Source organism: Chelon labrosus (assembly GCF_963514085.1).
Source record: "Chelon labrosus genome assembly, chromosome: 10".
NCBI classification, from domain to species: Eukaryota; Metazoa; Chordata; class Actinopteri; order Mugiliformes; family Mugilidae; genus Chelon; species Chelon labrosus.
The window spans coordinates 21,447,819-21,467,968 of record NC_140360.1 but is presented as its reverse complement, the minus strand read 5'-3'; positions in this window follow the sequence as shown (position 1 = coordinate 21,467,968).

The following is a 20,150-nucleotide window of genomic DNA, read 5'->3' as shown; positions in this document are numbered from 1 at the left end:
TATTTAAGACTTTTTAAGGCCTTAAATTGGGATTATCAAATTTTAGACTTTTTAAGACTTTTTAAGACTTTTTTAAGACTCTGCAGAAACACTGTGTCAGTCATAACCAGTGTTGTGCGTTAACATATTTTTTCATATTTTTGTGAACTGTGAACATTTTTCCAAGTGTGAGCGCAGACGTGAGTTTCGCTCAATCTGGAGGGAAATAACAACGTTCGACCCCGTTCAGGAAAAAAAAGAAAAAACATTTAACGACAGCTGTCAGCCGACATGCGAAAAAATATCACAGGCTGGGGATGGATGGGCAGGTCAGTCAGAGATTCTATTGAACAAGAATAGCTCAATGCTGCTCGTTTAAAAAATAAATAAATGAACGCGAACTATTCATTTTGGAGTCTAAGAACTTAGTTCAAAATTTAAAAATGCAAAATATGAACTTGAACGAGTTCACTTTTATCTGTGTGAACTGAACTAGTTCTTGTTTAGTGTGAACTTGTACAACACTGGTCATAACTGAGGCTGGTGCTGAATAGGAGACCATTGTCACATTTCTTTAAGCCCCCAGGTTACCAAGAAAACCTATCACAGACTCTCTTTTGAAACAGAAGTTTGCACTTGAATACCAAGGACAATATATATAAATGTACAAACTTCAAAAAAAAGGGGTGACTTTATCTGTATGTTACTGAGAAATGAACCAGAACTGAAACAGCATACCGCTCTACCTCGGCTGCCTCTCATCCTTCTCGGATCACAGAATGCAGATGAAAACATATGCTTGACCACACTTTATATAAACGACTCCCTTCCAAAAACACATCTTTGCTTCCGATGTATTCATTTCACATATTTGCACACTATTTTCCGGTTAGCATGTTGCAATTTTCTGTTTCTGTGTAGCCGGTTTGCGAGGGAGCAACTAACCTCTGCTGACCTCTGGCCTTCACGGTTCACGCGACTTGTATCGACTCTGAGGATGACTGCCCCCGCTAACTGCACATCAGTGTGTCCGCTCACACAAAGGCCGGCCCGCCTGTTATCAAAAGTCAGATCTGGCTCTGACTACAATCTATTTCCCTCCTCACTCTGCGTCTCCTTCCCCACCTCATGACAGCAGCTTTTCCAGCTCATTTCACTTGAGATAGCCACGTCACGCTGAAGACGGCGACATCTCCGCAGTGAGCCGGGCCTCAATCAGCAAGGCTTTATTTGGCTGAGTTCTGTAGCAGCGTAAACAAGAAAGAGCAGATCACATGATATGTCCTTATAAACAGAAGCGGAGGAGGACTCTAAGGCACTGAGGTCTAAAGGGCATGCCAAGGATAAGTGTTTTGCTTGATGAGCTAAAAGTCTATCTGGGTCCAAATCTCTTGAAAGGCTCATTTAACCCTGGTCCTCCTCCTAAAAATGGCAATTTGATTTGTCCAGTGGTTAATGTACTAGAGCTTTGAAAATGTAATTTGAAGGTAGATGTGGGTTGCCGTGGAGAGACACAAGTAGAAATGATTTGAAGTGCCAGAAGAAGAGCTAAAGAGTGGGAGTGCTTCACCGTTCCCTCACAGCTGGTCAAAGAAGGACGGAGGGCATCTTGTCCTGATCAGTGCAGCCTCTGATGGGACCAACAAAAGGCAGCCGCCTTTGGCTTTATCTAGCCAAGCAGGAAGACTTTGTTACTTGCACCATAATAAAGTGAATGCAGACAGGCACCGGGCTCTAATTGAATTTCCTGGCTTGGTAACTAAGCTGCTCACCTGCTACTACAGAATTGTTACTCAGCAGAGTGCACCTTCACTGGCCTAGATAACGCTGCCAGTATATTCCTTTCCAACCTATCACAGAGGCTAAAAACAGGATTTGAGCATAAATGTGCTCCATTTATAGACAATTTGTCAAACTATGGACTGATGAATATCTAACACTGTCACCCCTTTGAGCTTGCAAGTCAATAGCTCTGGTCTGCAAGTCCTCCGAAATCTATTGTCTGCGAGGCACAGCAGCAGATGCTTCTTGTGAATATCAAGAGAAATAAGGAACAGACAAAACAAAGTAGCTCTAAGCCATGACTCCTGACACCTATTAGTGGGTGGCATTACCATGGGGGTTTGCATTGTTTTTCCTGCCTACACTGTGAGTGTTTGAATGGTGTATATGATTGCCGTGGAGTAATTGAATTAGATAGCGTGATAGCTAGATAGATAGATAAATCCCATCCATCAAAGAAAAGTAAAAACCCTTGTGAAGAACACTTGACCTTCAGGGAACCAAGGTTACATTCCTGATCACAGCTGGTGAGAGAGACGCTGACAGTTTACTCCTGAATTAATGATACAAGTCAAGGTCAAGTGCTAACTGATTATTCACCCCATATGCAGCCAGGGGAAAAAAACATGCTGCAAATTCCTTTACACCCGGAGATGTGATTATGCACCAATTCTTAAGTCACATTTCGTTTTCTTTCCCCCAGCAGACTGAAGGAGCAGCAGCGGAAACAAGCGGAAAAGGTACTCAAGGCACGTATGCCTTTACCGCGTGCCTGTGCAACCTTTGCTTTCTGTCGGCAGTTTGGAGCCGAGCAGAGTGTGTGGAGATCGGTCACAGAGGCAGAGTAACATCCTGAAAACATGTAATCAGTATCTGGCTGCTGTTAATTGAAGATGTTAGTGCACTGGAGTGGGAAATGACACAGGAACCTCCGTGTTCTGCTGCAGATGGACTCCAGGCCTGCGCACACGTGCTGCGCCGCACACACACACACACCACAGCCATCCCACATCCATTTATTTCTCCAGCCCAAAGATAACACGAAGAGGGAGGGCGCACTAAGATTACCTCGGCTTCAGAAAGCTAAGCCAAGTCGGTTACGGTGAAAGTGAGACCAAAAGACGCAAAGATGACACGGCTGATTAACATATTCATTATAGGTTTATACGACATTTAAAAATATTTTCATCAAACACAAATTCATGTCAGTTTTGGAAATGTACCAGTGCACGGTGTATTCTTAAACCTGTACTTGATGAAAGGGCATATTTCATGCAGATACAAAATGAATACTCCCATTTGTCTGACACCTCTGAAGTATCAGACACCCATACTGCCCCCTGGAGGTCAGTATATGTATTAAGAGGATGAGGATAAGGGAAGAAGAAAGAAGCAGCACAGATGGAAACATAATGAATGTTCTTGTGCTTTTCTTTAAAAAAAAAGTCATATCCTAGTGACTTCTACCGCTTGAAAGATTTACAGTAGAAAAAGCATTCACACTGAGAGTGTAGATCTCCATCACTGATATGTCAGTGTTAACTTTTCCTACAGTAGCCTTCACTTGTCATAGACCCTTCTAAGCTCCTCTGCTCAGTGAAGGAGTTCATCCTGATTATGGAGGCTTTTCAAAGGGAGAAGCACGAAGCCACTGTGACTCATGCAGCAACTCAAAAGCAAATCACTTGATGAAAGCTGTAATTCAATCAGCAGCTATGCTTCTTCTCTGTCACCCATAGCAGCAGCAGCACCACCACCACCACCAGTCCCCCACCAGGCGTGGCATGCGTGGTGTTTATATGGCAGGGATGGGGCGCTAAGGATTCCAGCAAACAAACCTGCCTGATCCTCATCTGAATAGAGGCTGATTATCTCCACATGCAGGCCCAGCGTGACGTCAACACGCGGCCGGTGGAAGCCTACCAGAGCCCCGAAGCTTTACAGCAAAACAGACAGACATCACCAACCACTCCATCGCTACCATTAAATTCACCATGAGCTTTAATTAGAAACGTGCCTCGGCGCCTCTCCTCTTCCTCCTTCTGAGACTCTCTCACTTGATTTGCTTAGATCTCTTACACGCAGGTGACTTTTGTTTCCGACGATAGTAGCTCAAGGGGGGCCTTGTGAGAGCACTGAAATGCTTCCATCTACCAAATAAGCGCCACAGAAACATGCACATGCCACGCGACACCATCGTGCCCGCTGCGACACACCGGGTGTCCTGTCACCGCGGCGGAGAAGGAGGGGGTAGGGGGGTGGCACTAATGCACAGCCGTCATTGGTGATGACAGCCCATCTTTAGGCTGTAATGAAGCGAGGAGGAGAGTAATGAACTCTGCACACAGGCCAAACGTACAACAGAAGCAGAACAGGATGCACAGATACACAAAGGCAGTGAGCTGGAGATAGAGATAGGAAGAGGGGGTGGTGGTAGATAACAAGGCTGAGGAGTGACAAAAAGAGTGCTTTAAACACAAGGCTGATGGCAATAGCCTTATCCAAGGAGCGAGTGAGGCACACACCCCTGTTAATGCTCTCTCAGCGATGGCCTCCTCTCCATTTCAGACCAGTCTGCTCCCTTTTAGACACAGATACACATTGTCCAAGTGCAAGCCCAAATGAAGCTGAATGAAGCATGCTCTAATAGGAGTGCGCGAAGGATAAATAGCTGCCACTAAGCCGTCTCATTTTAAATAACAATGCACACAGATGCATGAGTATCAAACAGAAGTGCTTGTTTTAGGCTTACTGGCTAGACAGACCGGGCTGGAGGAGGATGGGGAAGTTCGGCTACAGCAGCCATTTAAAGCTCTCTATGTACGCAGGCAAGCGTGGCCGTGTGGCACGAGAGAAATTACTCCATCACGAGACTTTTTTTTTTTTTTCCTCCCTCCAGCGGATTTTCATTCTTAATCAAAAAGCTCATTACAGCACACACAGGTTGACTTTTTCTTTATCCTGCAGAAATGTGATATGGCCACCTCCAAAAGTCGATGCAATTATTGACAAGCAAGGAAAAAAGGAAAAAACTACGGCTCCGACACATTTCTTTCACTTGTGCAACCTCAAACGCATTTTCTTTTCAGTAGTTTTCTCTTCCATTTGATTTCTCATTTACAACAGAATGAGAGCAGCAGATGATAATGCGGCCTCTTTGTTCTGGCCTGCAGCTCTGATGGCCATTTTGTGCAGTTCCTAAAGAAAGTCATTTCATATTGGGTTCCATTCCACAAAATGGCCCATCATCATGATACAATGTATAACCCTTGCCCCAAATTTCTCTTTCTGGTGTTTTGTGATCAAAAAGCCCCTGCAGGCAGTGATAATGCGCCTAATGTATATAGCACTGATGCAGCTGAACCGCGGTGGAAAGCAAGAAAAATAGACCAGAAAGCCGAACAAAGATGTTTGTATAAAATTACTTTCTAATTGTGGCATATGCCATGGACATGACAGATAAATTAGCCATTGTCAAGGCGTTCAGCTGTGGTGCGTCACTTACGGCTCGTGCGTTGTTTGTCTGAGCATTCCAGCTGAATGTTTTGTTTGCGGCTGTGTCCGTCTTCATGTTTATCCTGGAGCCACGTAAAACGCAGCAACTATGACTGCTAATGAACACAGTATACTTTTAATGAATCAGACTTTTAATATTAGGCAGGAATGATCCCCTGAGGTTAATATCACGCACAAAACAGCAAGTCAATAAGTCACCCAGATCAGCAGACACTGTCATGTACAAGAAGGCTGCAATGCAGTGCACTCTGAAGCAGAACATAAATCTACAGAATAAACCTAAAACTAAGCCATTAATACAGCAGCGACTAGAAGACTTTGATCCCAGTGTAAATCTTGTCACCCGTGTGAAAGGTGTTTGGGAAAGCAAAAGGCTGTTATTGATCTCCTCCACATACAGTCGTACTCATGCGGCATTACAAAAATCTACCGAACAACTGAAGTCCCGAATCATGTATCAGTGTCACTGTCTCACTCCCTCTCTCTCCCTCTCTCTCTCTCGATAAATATATATATATATATATATATATATATATATATTCACAGTGATTTTGTGTCATTTTCAAATTTTTATCTTCCACCTGTTAGGTTTGGAATGCAACAGTAAAAGGTGTGTAAAGGTCTGCTAAATGAGCTTTACGACCTTTAGTATCAATAATTGTTCAGTACGCCGAGTAAATCATGCATTATTTAGTCCACGTTAAAGTGAGAACTGTATGTAAATAATGGTGAACCATCTGCACCCCAAAACAACTGGAAAACAAGAAGACTTATGCCGTGCTATGCTGATGTGTACTTTTTTTTTTTTTTGTTCCGCTCATTAAAGAGAGAGCGACAACAAACTTGTGTATAGGAGTGTTTCATGTTTCCTCCTCTGAACAGATGGCAACGCAGCCTATTGTGCCATGAGTCTTCCCAACTAACTTCTAAACAACTGGGCTGGGCTTACACTATAAGTGCAGACCGCTTTGGTGGAACTTGCAGAACAAACAAAAATGGGCACAACAGAAGCTTTATGAAAGGGAGCCAAACTTATGAAGTGATGCAGCTGTTGGGGTGGACCCGCTCTGGGCTCCCAGGGCCTTGTATGGAAGAGGTAAGCGTCACTACACGTGCCAGAACTGCTCCATTGTTACATTCCTTCTTCCTGATGGGCAGTTTGGGGGATTTTTTTTTTAAGCACTCCCAAAATTATCCCGCTTGCTTAGAAAAACTATTTGGCTGCTGGTGTTTTAACTGTCATAGACGGCACTAAACATAAAAGGCTCAGAGGAAGCTAGGACATCTAACACAACTAAACAAGACAGCTGTGTTGAAGAGGGATGATGAAAAGATGACAACCAGTCATGTGTGGCGCCATTGTTGAATAAATAATGAGGAAGAGCAATACCATCACATCTAGTACCCGTTAAACAAGCTCTGGTTGATACCCACAGTCCCTCAGTGGGAGCTGTCATGTCCCAGTCAGACCTGCTAGGCATGTGTCTCTAAATGGAAGTAAGTGTAATTACAGGATGACGGAGGCAGGTAGCAGCTAGCCAGGCAATCATTTTCCCTGATTGAGACAGAAAGTTAAGGTCTGAAAGGCCATCGGAGTGTGAGCCCACGGCAGGTGCAATCTGACTCCTCAATAAACCAGGCTGAAATGAGAAACTTCTCATTCTGTTCTGCGCTGCTGTCGGACGTGGAATTGACGCTTTTATTGATAGGTAGAGTCTGAGCTGGTATGATGATATCTTCCTTAATGTCAATAAGGCTCCCCCATGTTTCTGTTGCTGCTCCCCGCTGCAACATTAATCACTTTGAAATAGGCAAAGCTGAGCCAAGTTATTCGATGCATAGGACGTAATTGAATTTATTTATTTATCCAAAGCAATAACGGAATGTATTTCCCAGGCGAGATGTGAGGGATGCATTTCACTGAACAGAGGAGGAGATTTACTGTGCATGAGCACAATTACAAGCGTACCACCAAAATTCATACATCAGAGTGAACAGATCTCCAAATGAAATTTGCTTTTTTCCCCCCTGCACCTTCTGAGTCACCGCAATAATGCGATGTTTCGTAACTAATTAATCATGACTTGTCTTTGTCTCAGAAGAATAAGTACACCTTAGGCAATATAAATCATTTCTTGCAGAGATTGACACTGATCATACTAATCCCTTTATGTATTCCGCATCTAATCCCAGCACTTGCAATCGCACGTTGCATAAACACGGTGCGGTACATTACAGCAATTTTAAAATAACAAAAACACATCCTACATTAACAAATATGGGGCTAAATGTAATTCTTTATATTGTAGGAGGAATGCATTAGACATTATACCAAGCAGAGAGAGGAGGGAGAGTGTTTTAGTCCATCTGGTCATTTTAATTAGATGTTACATGCAGCCTTTTCCCAGAGAAACCCTATAGGCACGTCTCACACTCTAGGACATTTAGTTTTTATGCAGATAGACTGGTTTTCTATACTTGGGTTTTCAGATGTCAGTCTTCTTATGAAGCCGTTCCGATGAAAATTGTTCATAGTAAAGTCTGGGGATTACCTGGAGTACCTGGAACATTGTTGCTGAAAAGAGATGTCGAAATAGATTCTTGTTTTGTACAGTAAATGTCGTAAATTATATTCCGTTCATTCACTTCTAGCATGTGTTGTGTGTGTATAATTCGGGTGAAGTGAACTTGAGAGTTTCACAAAGGTTGGGCCCTGCTCTCACTCTCAAATTGTCAAATTGTCCTTTAGGCCAAAGGCACATTCAATAAAAGAGCATTGATTTGAAAGGAAGAATTAGTCCAAATACAGTGCTCTCTCCCTGACAGTGGGGATCAAACGTAAGAACAGAGCCGACAGTTCACTCTGGCAGGTAAATTAATTTTTCATGGAAACATACCCAGTGTTGGGGAAAGTTCTGTAAGCAGATTAAGAGGCGCGCTCAGCTGCACGTGAGCCGAAGGAGAGAGCGGTTGTGGGTGACACATGCGTGATATGAAGGGTGTGGAGAACTCATTGGCATTAGGCATCAGCCTCCCCAGGCGACATATCCTCTTCTACATTAACCCCGTGCTGTGAGACACACTGCTGATGCTGAGCCTGTAATTAATGAAGGGTGAAAGAAAAGGAGAGAGAAGCTGAAAAAAGACACTGTGGGAGCTGGAGGTTCAGGGTGAGTCAAGAGTCTCTGAATAGATTATTATTTTATTATTTTTCGCATTTGAAAAGAGTTATCCTCTCAAATGAAGGGAGTGTAGTTTTTGAAACCTATTAAATACAAAAGAAACAATATGATTTTTTTTGTTCCTGAGGGAGGTTCATTGCTAAAAGTCATCGTTTCTAAATTTGAAATTTTGTATTAATTTTTTTGTTCATATTATCATTATTATTAACTAACTCTTACACTTTATCCATCTTCTTTATTCATTATCACTCTCACGTGTATCATGCATCACCTACTATCATGTAACCTGGTTTGTAGCTTGTATATATGGAACAAACAAACAAGGTATGCACTGTACGCTTTATCCAGATGTATGAATTTATCTGTTTACTTCTGCTTTGTGCCTTGACTTCTGTCCCACCTGTTCTTGTGTTTTCGTCTCTCCCTAAGCAGATGAGACTCCCCCCATATGAGTTGACTGTGCTCAAAGTTTCTTCTTTTTAAATGGGTTATTCTTGCTACCATCACACTAATGGCTGCCGTCCGGGCTTCAGTTTCTGGGTTCTTTGACACAATTTGAACTGTTACTGTTGCCATATCAAATAAAATGGAACTGAAGCGAACAGAGCTGAGAATAATCTTTACATGGGCCGCATTACTCTATGCTTCTTAAGTACTGTCTTCTTCCAGGATAAAAAGACGCCTTGTGGAGTCAGCCAGGCTACCAAAAGCTGTCCTCACAAGTAACATGACGTTATCATTGCAGGTTGGAGCGGTTTGTGGAGTCTCTGCAAATTAAGAACGGATGAATGGAAATGATTTTGTTTTCGGTCGGACTACGCGGGGATCACGCTGTGCATAACTGTATAAGAGCGGAAAAAACACATTAAAAGCACAAAAGCAACATTAATAATATGACAATGAAGCAAATGTTCTGAACATTAAGGCAAAACTTCCTGAAATAGCCGCCATTCCCGAGGGCGGGAAGGCCTCATGAGCCACGATAATAATGGGCTATAGAGGACGATGAAGCTTTAAAGTACCAACTGGGTTTAGAAGAGCCCCGCTTTCATAAAATCAATGTAGCCTGAGGAGAAGAGAGGCAATGGGTGCCAAGCATTGGAATGCCTTGATTGCTTTCTGCTGAGGAGCACACTCATTTTGGCTCTTATGATCAATACTATCTATTTCTATAAAAAAGTATAAATAAATAAAATCCCTCAAATGCATTTGAGGTTTTTCCAGGGTTTAAAAAAACTACAACATCCAAACGCATTACAGTTGTATGTTTTACTGCCGCCCTAAACAAGCAGCTCCTAACCTCTGCTACACTCTCAGTCTCTCTAGAGGGATGAATGCCTTTTTCCAGATGACCACCTGTACTTGCATAGCTCAGTGCGACACTGACAGGCTTTACTGTCTCTGGCCCCACAGTAGCACGGTGCTGATGGAGTCCCAGGAGAGGGCAGGTGTAGGAAAACGCAACACGTTACACATCGGTCAGGTTGTGTACGCGCCAAGGTCAAAGGGACTGCAAAAACATCATTATTCACAGCTTAAGTTGCACAGGCATGCTATCAAAGAGCAATGAGTTGAGTGCAGCCATGTGAAAAGTAAAGACTTGATGGTTTTTCATTTTTACCTCCCCGTTTTCCAGCGCCAATGAGGAATTCATGCCCTGTGAGCAATTGAACATATCTATACAAATGTGAAGAGACAGATTTGCTATGCACTACCAGCAAGGTTATGTAAAAAACAGAGGGTGGGCAACGCAGGCACAATTTGTCACCCATGTGCCACATTTCCTAGAAAACCACTTTTCAAGTCAAGATAATGAAGAAGCCCCCCCACACCCCACCCCCAAATACACACGCACACACACACCCACGCACAGACACACAATTCGTCTAATACAGTACATCAACTCTCCTCGAGCTGTCATGACTGTAGACACCCAAGCAGTGGCATCTATTCACAATCAATTCAAAATGGTCCCTGACACTTTTATTGAATTTCACATCAACAGAAGGGACAATTAAGATGATGAGTTTTGGTGGGCGGACAGTTGAAGTAAACCATGCCCAGCAGGCAAACTGTCCCTTCGTGGTGTGCACTGCCTGGAGGGAAGGACTTTGTGGGATTGTACATGTTGGTGGCGTATAAAGCAGAGAGATGCTCCTGTTGCTAGCTCACTCTGGAATGGTGGAAGCAGATCAGGGTGTGTTAAAGTCTCTCGTGACTGAACGAGACTAGCCTTGTGTGATGAAGAGATAGATCATTGAGCTTTGTACGGACAGAACCAGGCTTGGGGAGGTATTTCTTTCTGTGTTCAGAGGAAAAAATAAAAATACATTTACAAATTAGAATCATTTCACAGATGATGGACGATGAGAGGTAAAGTCAGTCTGCATCTATATACACCCATCAGGCATAACATTATGACCACCTTCCTAATATTGTGTAGATCTCCCTTGTGCCTCCAAAACAGTTGTGACTCATCAGAGAGTGGACATGGGCCTTCTGAGGGTGTCCTGTGGTGTCTGGAAACAGAATGTTGTTCGTGGGGGCATTTGGGTCCTATGGGTTGAGGGGAGGGGCCTCTGTGGATCATCCCATAGATACTTGATCAGTTTGGGATCTAGTGAATCTGGAGGCCAGGTCAACACCTTGTGCTGTTTTTCATGTTTTTTGAGTTGTTCCTAAAGCGTTTTTTTGTGTGTGTGTCTGTGTCAGGCTGCATCCTGCTGGGGGGTGTCACTGCTATGGGGTTGGGGTGCCTGGTCTGGTCCAGGTGGGTGGAACCTGTCTAAGTAACATCCACATGAATGCCAGGTCCAAAAGTTTCCCAGCAGAACACTGTATTGTCACAAGATGGTCAATGTTATTTACTTCTCCTCTCAGTGGTTTTAATGTTGTGGCTGACTGGTGTATGAGCCTTTCTCGCTGACTTTTTTGCAAATGTAAATCCACTAGTGGAAATAACACTAGACAAACATATATAGTTTGCATACATTCTGTGGTGCAACTAAAATAATAAGGATCCAGAGCAAAGTTAATAAGAAAAGGAATTCTGTTGTGTCCATGAGAGCTGGAGAAAAACTCTGGCAGGGCAACCATGTGAGACATCTGTATTGAAAATCTGCAGCACAGAGAAGAGCATAAAGCTGTAGTTTGTAAAGCTGTCAATAAACAGAGAAATAAAAAAGTCTAATTTGATCATGGCTGTACATAAAAACAACGCGCATCCCCAGAGTGAACTTCAATAGTTTAAATCCCCAGTGTGCTGCACTGATCTTTCAATTAAACAAAGTTATTACTGGATAAGAGAAGCATTGATCTTTGGCAAATATCAGAGATTGTCTAGTAAATTAATAAAAGATGTTGTATCTTGAATCCAATCCCAGCAGCATTACAGAAATATCGTGTTTCAACAGGGAGTTATGTCAATGATAGAAATAGAGGACACTGCAAGAGGCGGCCACAAATTCAGTGACACAAACATAAAGTGCTCGCCTCGCCTTAATGGTATGCCCATGAATAGCCTGAGAAAATGGCAATGTAAGAGGCAGTTAAGTGACATCTCTCTCTGCAAGCCTGGGGCGGAGAGACAGGGACAGAACAGTGAAAAACAAAGAAAGTCTTTGTGCTGAAACATGGATGTTTGTGTCCAGAGGACAACTCCTGGCCTCAGGGCCTTAATATCACTCCATTAGGTGAAGTGACCTGGACAAGATCGGAGCAAACATGCTGAAAGAATGCACTGAGAAAAGACAGAGTGGAGAAAAGAATATATTTTTTTTTATTTTGTGCAGAGGAAAAATCAGTCCCTGCACAATAGCTGCCGTCTGATGAGCTGACCCAAAGGGAAAACTTTTGTACAAGTGTATTACGCATGCGAATCAGTAATTATGTCTCCAACATATTTTTTGCATGTGTTGTTGTTGAGCCTCTTGAGGGTTGTTCTCAGAGATGGGTGACACGGCTTGAGTTGTCCCCCCAAAGCAATAGCCATGTTGGACATGATAGTGAGACAAAGATGTTGTTTCTATGGAGCGTGGCAGTGATTTCAGTTGTCTTATAACATGTAATGTTGCTGTGTTTGTGCCATGCACGTGGAAAGCATCACCGTGTGGGGACGTAAACAGATTCTAATTATTTTTGTATCCCGCTGCACTCTGTGGTTGAGTGGCCGAGTGTGACAGACACAGCTGCAAGGGTGTCAGTGGGTGTCTTGGATTGGTGGGAGGCAGTACAACCAGGCAGCTAAAGGGCCCTGCTTGACACACAGCGCTGGCCTGATACCCCCCACCCCACCCTCACGCGCACATCTCTCTCGTTATCCGAGCCTCTAGCCTTTTCAACCCGCTCTGATTAATAGGTCTCGTCAGGTACCGTCCGTTGCCACTCACGCCAATTAAGACATTAGGCCTTTCCACATGGCTGCCTGCTCTTAAACAAACAGCAGGACCGCTGGGTCCTTCCTCGCTCTCATTCTCCGCAGGCTTGGAGTCTCTCACCCAATCAGTGTCCTGCTGACCCAGCGGGAGCTCCATGCTTGTTCTCATTGGGGAGGACAGACTGAGAGACGGTCTCGAACTGAGCCCGTTAGCCCCCTACGGTGAAACCCAGCACTGAAGAATATAGCAATCAAAGCCGAGTGTCAAACAATCCCTGTGTAACAGACAGCACTCCACAGAGATCTCTTCCTGCTCTGTGCGCGACTGCCTGCAGGACGCCACTGCAGGCCAGGTCTGAAGCAAAGTCTTAATTGGATCGACCACTAACTGGCTTTAGCAGTGCAAGAAGGGACAAAGCAAATTACTAGCTTGACTTAATTGTATGCTTTTAACCCCATCTCTCGGCAGACTCTTGAAAGTTAATTGTCTCTGACCCTCTGCTGCCCATGTCAAGAAACTCTCCAAAATCTGATTGAATATATTATTGTCCTTCTGAAGTGGACAATAAGACATCCTCCTCCGTGATGAAGAGTCTTGTGTTTGCGTAATACCAAGTTCATAAAGCTTCAATATCAACCCGTCCCCTGCTCTGTGACACGACCTAATGAGATTAGCCATGGATATCAGCTAGTCACACTTCAGTACAGGAGAGACGGTGAAAGAAAAGCTCTTAATGTGCAGTGATTTGTTCTGTGTGTCCAAGCACGCCGCTGTGAGCCGAGGACGCGGTCCGCCCGCCTGCGGTCTTTATGTTTCTGCGCCTGTAGTGTTTGCAGCCATCGCGTCGCGTTAGTATGCAAGTCAATCAAGTGGCAGGGCCCTGTCTCTCATCAAGGCGCTGTGCGTGATTGCCAATGCTTGGATGCGCAGAAATTTGCACCTCCCCGGAGAGAGTCCCCGCTGAGAGGGAAGGACTCATCTGTCACACAGACCAGCGTACCGATCTACGATGACAGATGTGCAGTCTGACTCAAACGAATGACAGCACTGTACACGAGGCTAAACACTAAATACATCTGGGGACACTCACATACAGATGGAATGAAGTGTTGATCTACGTGTCTGGTTATTCTATATATGAAGTGCATGAAGTGGAACACCGACGTATGAATATTGACTATTTACTTTAAGCTTCTAAAGTAGATTTAGTTTAAATGAAATTTTAAATGCATTTATATGATTTTAAAACAATCATGTACACGTAACGAACGGTGGCAGTATTCTCTAAAGGCAGGAAGTCTGTACAATAATAGGTTAAGAATTTGTGGAGCATCTCAAGTTGACTGATTTCCTGTGTTTTTAACTGTCCTTTCTGTAATTTGATGTTTATGACACGTGAACAACCACTACGGCTTTCCATAATAGAAGCGTACTTGTGCTGGTGCTGTGTATGTGTCCTGTCAGTAATCATTTTCCTTTGTTGAACTCAGTCACATTTTCATCCTTTTTGCTCCCCGGTGCAGCGCCACCAGGCTTTTGGAACTTTGTCAAGTCTTCTGACCTGTAACAGAATGAAAAGGCAGAAGGCAGTTACTGCTGCACCCGGGACCAGGGAAATTAGCAGAGAGAGGGAGCGAGGGAAAAATGGAGGAAAAGATGGAGAGATGGAGGAAAGGAGAGGGCCCACAGAACTGCAGAGAGTGGTGAGGGTGGGGGGAGTGTTTTCTATGTCACTGCAGTCCCATATTGTCCCCAGAAAATGTCACTCTGCCCTTGGGAGGCGACGCTCCGAGGCGAGACTCATCTGTCTGACCGCATTTACGGAGATGTTCTGTGGCCAGATCCTGAGGAGCCTGGGAGGTGTCCCACTGCACTTTGTCTGCCTACCAACACCCTGAACTCTGATTGTTTCCCACAAAGGCTATAATTGACTTGATCTTTCAGCCACACAAAGGTATTTCTATTGAAAAGTCAATATTTACCTGAATCACTATTCATGTTTCTATGCATATAAGCGGTCAGCAGGGGAGCCTGGTTGGACGTTATTTGGAAAGGTCACTGTACATTATAAATAATCTTATATTCAAAAAAAAAAAGTCAATGGAAAAAACATATTTGACTAAAATTGCATGCACGGCTCAGTTGAGACGCTCATTTACAATTTTAATATTTTACTAAAATAATCTCTACTGGTCCCATCAGTCCTTTGTAATAGTATGCAAATGTATGCCTGTATCCAATGTTAGCTCAACTGTGCGACATAAACGGTCCATCTCACAAAATGTTAGGGAGGGAGGAGCACTGAGTTCCTGGCCTCTGATCCAACAAAAACGCAACATTTGCATACATTTTACCAGGATTCTCTGTACTCTGCTTATTCTAGCGTTTTAAAAAAGTCTCATAAACATGTGTCCTTACTGCTATTTTGCTCTGGCTGGAGGCTGAAGATGAGAAAGTTGTGGATATTAATACTGATTACAAGACAAATTAACTTACCTTGAATAGTGTTAATCATAAAGAACTGCTTAATTAAAAGAAGTACAACAAACATGAAAACATAGTTAGATACAGCTGATGATATTCCTGAAGTGATAAATCCCCTATATTAGCAATGTCTTTCGATATGAACGCTGAAACAGACATCAACTCTCATTATTATTTTGCAAGGGATGCCTAGAAAGGCTTATGTTCATAAATTAGTATGTGAATACAAAAAAATGCGAGTAATCCTCTAATCTAGTACATTTTTGTCATGCCGAAAGGCAAGCTGCGTTCACTGCTAAGGATTAAAGTAGCTCATTAAAGAGAGACATCCATGATTGAAATAGGCCAAGAGCTCTTTTCTCTGAACCAAATGGAAGACAAAGGAGCTCAAGGAAATGAATGGTTTATCAGGTCTGGGCAGAACCCTCATCTTGTCTACCATAAGCCCCGGACACGACATCGGCTGCATCGACTCGGCTGAGCACCGAGATTAAATGGCTTATTGACTGCGACAGGACGGAGGCATCAAAAACGTAGACTTGTGGAGGGGAGTCACCTTCAGATGTCATCCAACCAATGAAGTCTTGGAGACACAAAGAGGATGCATCAGAGGGTTTGCGTGCCAACATTTGATTTTGTTTTCAGTGAGACAGAGAGTTCAAACAGAGCTGCCACAAGTCTCATCGCGCACTTTGATTTGTCACCCTCTTCAATATTTACATCCTTGGCTCTCAAAAAGCGAAAGAGACTTTATTTAAAATGTCAGTCTACAGCATAACATATAGGACCGGCATTACACTGGAGGAATGACACTTTATTACATGTTGAAATGCCATCTTTTCCCTCTCCTCCTCTGAAAGATTCATAAAGGCCAGTTAGTGGCTGTGTCACCTCTGAGAAAAGATGGACTTAGCTGGAAATGTGATGTGGGAATAGTGGTGCGCCTGTGCAACAACCGATCACCCTCCCCACCCTGGAATCACTGACATTAGCTCTTTAACTATAAGTTTCTTCCCATACTTTACTGGGGGGGTCAGGCTTTAATAATTTATAGGGGCAGGGGCATCCATGAACACAAGATTGAATTTTTCAAATGTAGTTTATCTGGCACTTGCAGCTGGGGGCCTCTTGAAGGTGCATTCTGCAGCTTGTCAATATGCTTGGCCCGTATAGGCTGTGACATTAAATTAAATAGGTTATTGACTGGCAGGTGAGTCGGCAATGAGGCTGCTAGAATGCACACTCACTAGCTCACTGACCCAGCCTACTCTGAATCGGTGGCCCATAAATAAAGAGCATAATAGATCCAGATTGTTGTCTTCTGTTACTCCCCGCATCCTTTATTTGTTTTTAATTTGCACTGATGTAATCCCATGGCTCTGCGCAGATTTACAGAAGTAATAACGGTGGAAATGCCACGGCATCTCCCAGGACGCCTGTCGTCCGCTCACCGTGTGTGTCTTTTCACGGTTAGAGTAAAGTGGGCATGTTAGTGGACAACACCTAAGCTAGTAATGCATTTGGTGATTGCTTCTTGATATAGTGTCAAGTTGTGAGACAGTTTGTAAAATCATGTATAACATCCACACATAATCACAACTCAATTTAGGCATAAACTAAAATGTAGCAATATTCTGTGCTGATGATGCTGGCACACTTGCTATCTTTATAAAAACTGAATAATAATGCCTAATGTAAGCACCCCAAAAGCGTCTGAATAGATGAAGGAGGCTAGAATCGATGGGGTAAGCAGCAGCACTGAAAACATGGGTCCGCCTTAGTCCTTCTTGGTCATCTTCTTCTACTGAATGAACTCAGTGCTGTCGATACACTACAGGACCAGTTTATCCAGTGTCCATGTAAACAGTCAGTTTGGAATCTCTAAACCAGAATTACTTCGAAATATGAATTTACAGTCAATAAGAAATGCAAGATACCATCTCATGCACTACCTCAATCTACAGTACTTACAGTACTGCATTTGGGCATCAATTAAAAACCCTGAGGTTCACATCCATCCAGTACAGACACAATTATGGGAGACACTGGTCTGGGCTCCTGAAAACACATTGCTTTTAGGTCTGTGGTTAATGCTTCATGGTGTGTTATATCCATTGCAAATTGCATATAAATGAATCTCTTTAAACTTAAAGATGAAATGAGACGAGCACATCCTTGATGTTTGCTTTATACGTCCAGAGTCATAAAGGGTAGTTTTTGTTCAGTTTGATGCTGCAGGTAATGGCCGCATATACTGTATATCTCTTCTTGCATAAAGAAATGATGCAGTTACTCCAGGGTTTGGGCAGATTCAACATTTATTTTTTTTTTTTATGTGCATTTTCAGCATTTTACTGTTGTATCCCTACATTTACACCTGGGGAAGCTGGAACCTAAGTGTAGGTGTTAAAATAAACAGTGCATCTTCATTTTCTCAATGCTCTTGCACCCCCGCGGATAGGTGCAATATCACGGGGCCATTCCTATGGAAATGCACCACTGTTAGAGAAGCCGAATAGCGGGAAGACAAACACAATTACTGGGAGCTGCCATTTTCCTTCATCCTGCCGACCAATCTTGGCAGGGCTGCGTTTGATCGATGCAAGGCCACCTGCCACGCCGTGAGGTGCGCTTACACGCTGGAACATGTTGCCAGCCAGATGTAATCTGCTTAATGTTGTGTAGATATTGCGGCTATAATGACAATATCCCATTGCAGGTTTCATCTAATGCAGCCGCAGAGTGGAGAGAACATGCCAGCAGAGTACGAGGGAAATGGTGAAAGTGGAATGTCCAGCTGGAAAGGAGAAGGAATGATGTTGCAATAAATCAAGCACGGGAGCTAAAACTGTAACACCGTGGCTCATTGCACAGAGGCAAACATAAAAGTCCTGGTGTGTCAGAACGCACACTTTCTCTTCACCACATTGACCACGCAGCTGGGACCCCAGTTAAACCAGTCCAGATGAGGAATGACATCAGGGTTTGCTGGTGGCACCAGCTGCTGCACGGCGGTAAAGTCGGAACTTCGACGAGGAAACAACCCACCAGCAAAACTGTTTGTAATTCAGTTCACATTCAAATTCATTCATTCAAACGGTTTCCCTTACAAAGTAATTACTGTAAAAAGACAACAGTGAAAAGCTTTTTAACTTTCTAATTCTACCCCGATCCTGTTTTGCCACCACTTTAACAAACAAAGCATTTTGGCTGAAAGAAGCCAGACAAAGCAAACGGGTTTCCAAACATGTATCTCCTCTTCTTCATTGCCTTTTCTGTATTTACTTTTAATTTGTATTGATCTTTCACCTGCACCTCAATTTTGCTGATGTCAGAAAGGTGAGGGAGTATTACAATATACAATACTTTCTCTCCTCTCTTATCATGGAGGAAATGAAAAGCAAATGGCACCTTTGTCCAGGACGTGAGATCGTCCAGGCGGAAGGGCTTTGAAGAGCGGGGTGAAATTGAAAAGGTTGCAGGTTCACATCCCTGGACAATGACAACCCCTCTGCTTCCACTCCTGCAGCTCACAGGAGATTAGAGGAGCGGGAAAGATAAGAAGCAGCATTGGCTAAATGTTTTTTTTTTTTTCCTGGGCTGGACAGATCGAAAAAGCTGAAGTGCTCCAGTTAGCCAGAAGACAGACAAATAGACAGCGACAGACTGGCAGAGCGGAGACACAAAGTGAATCATTCAGAACTGACCTTGACTTGATTGTGTGTAAACTGGTCTGCTGGTTCAAAGATAAAGAAAGCTGGGTACACAAGATCAATAATAAAACATTATCAAAGAGAAGATTTAGGAAAAAATTTGGATTATGTGATTAGAAGTACCAAATGAGACTAAATGTTGGAGAGTTAACTGTCCTTGTAGTGCATTTTTTATGCATAATGTACACACAACAAACACACACACACAGTGCACGCAAATTCTCTTGAGCAGTGCAACTTCTTTGTGCTTTTCATGACCCACATAAAATATGATAATGCATGCAGTCAGCCTGCAAAATAGGTGAGGCTTTAGGGAAATGATGAAGGACCACAGTGCAGTGAAGGCCACCTCGCAGTCTGCTACTTAGCAGACATCCTGCTGCTCCCCTGAGATATACACTGTCCCCCTCACTCATACCGGGGGCCGCTCAACCTCCAAATTAAAATCTAAATCAGCCACCATCATTTTTTGCGTCTATAATTTTGGCGTATATCCACAGCACGTCGGCAAGATTTAGCTTCAGCTGTTTGTCTTTCCCTGCTGAATGGCTTAGCGGTGTGAAAGTGCTCAATTTATGTAGACTGACAAGACTTTCAGAAATCAATTTTCCAGGACAAACAGTGGTTTACACTGAAATATTTTTGAGTTAGTCGAGCTGAAGCTGCTGGGTGTCCGTACTGTGCATTCCACACAGGGCTACAGTGTTGTTCCACAACATTACAACATATCCTTTCACTCCTCCATCCAGACTTTATTATATGGCAGGTTGGAAAATGTCAACACACCTTCAATCTCATTAGAAAGCAATCAAATTTACTAAGGTCTTGCGAAAAAGAGGGGGAGACAGAAAAGAGACAGAGAGAGAGGGAGGGACTAAACAGCAGAAGCCGCACTAAACACGTCTACATTTTTATTTGTCTGCCCATTGAGCGCTTTTCTCTCTCCGTTTGTGTGTCCTGTGTGTTTGGACCCACCTGATGTTTGAATTAGCGACTTTAAATGACAGGGCCGCCTCAGAGAGGCGCCCACGGGCCCTGCTCTCCCAGGGTTTCAAAGGCCCAGCGACCTGGTTGCTGTCGGCTGTCAGGGAGGAGATGGGAACGTGCGGCGGCGAGAT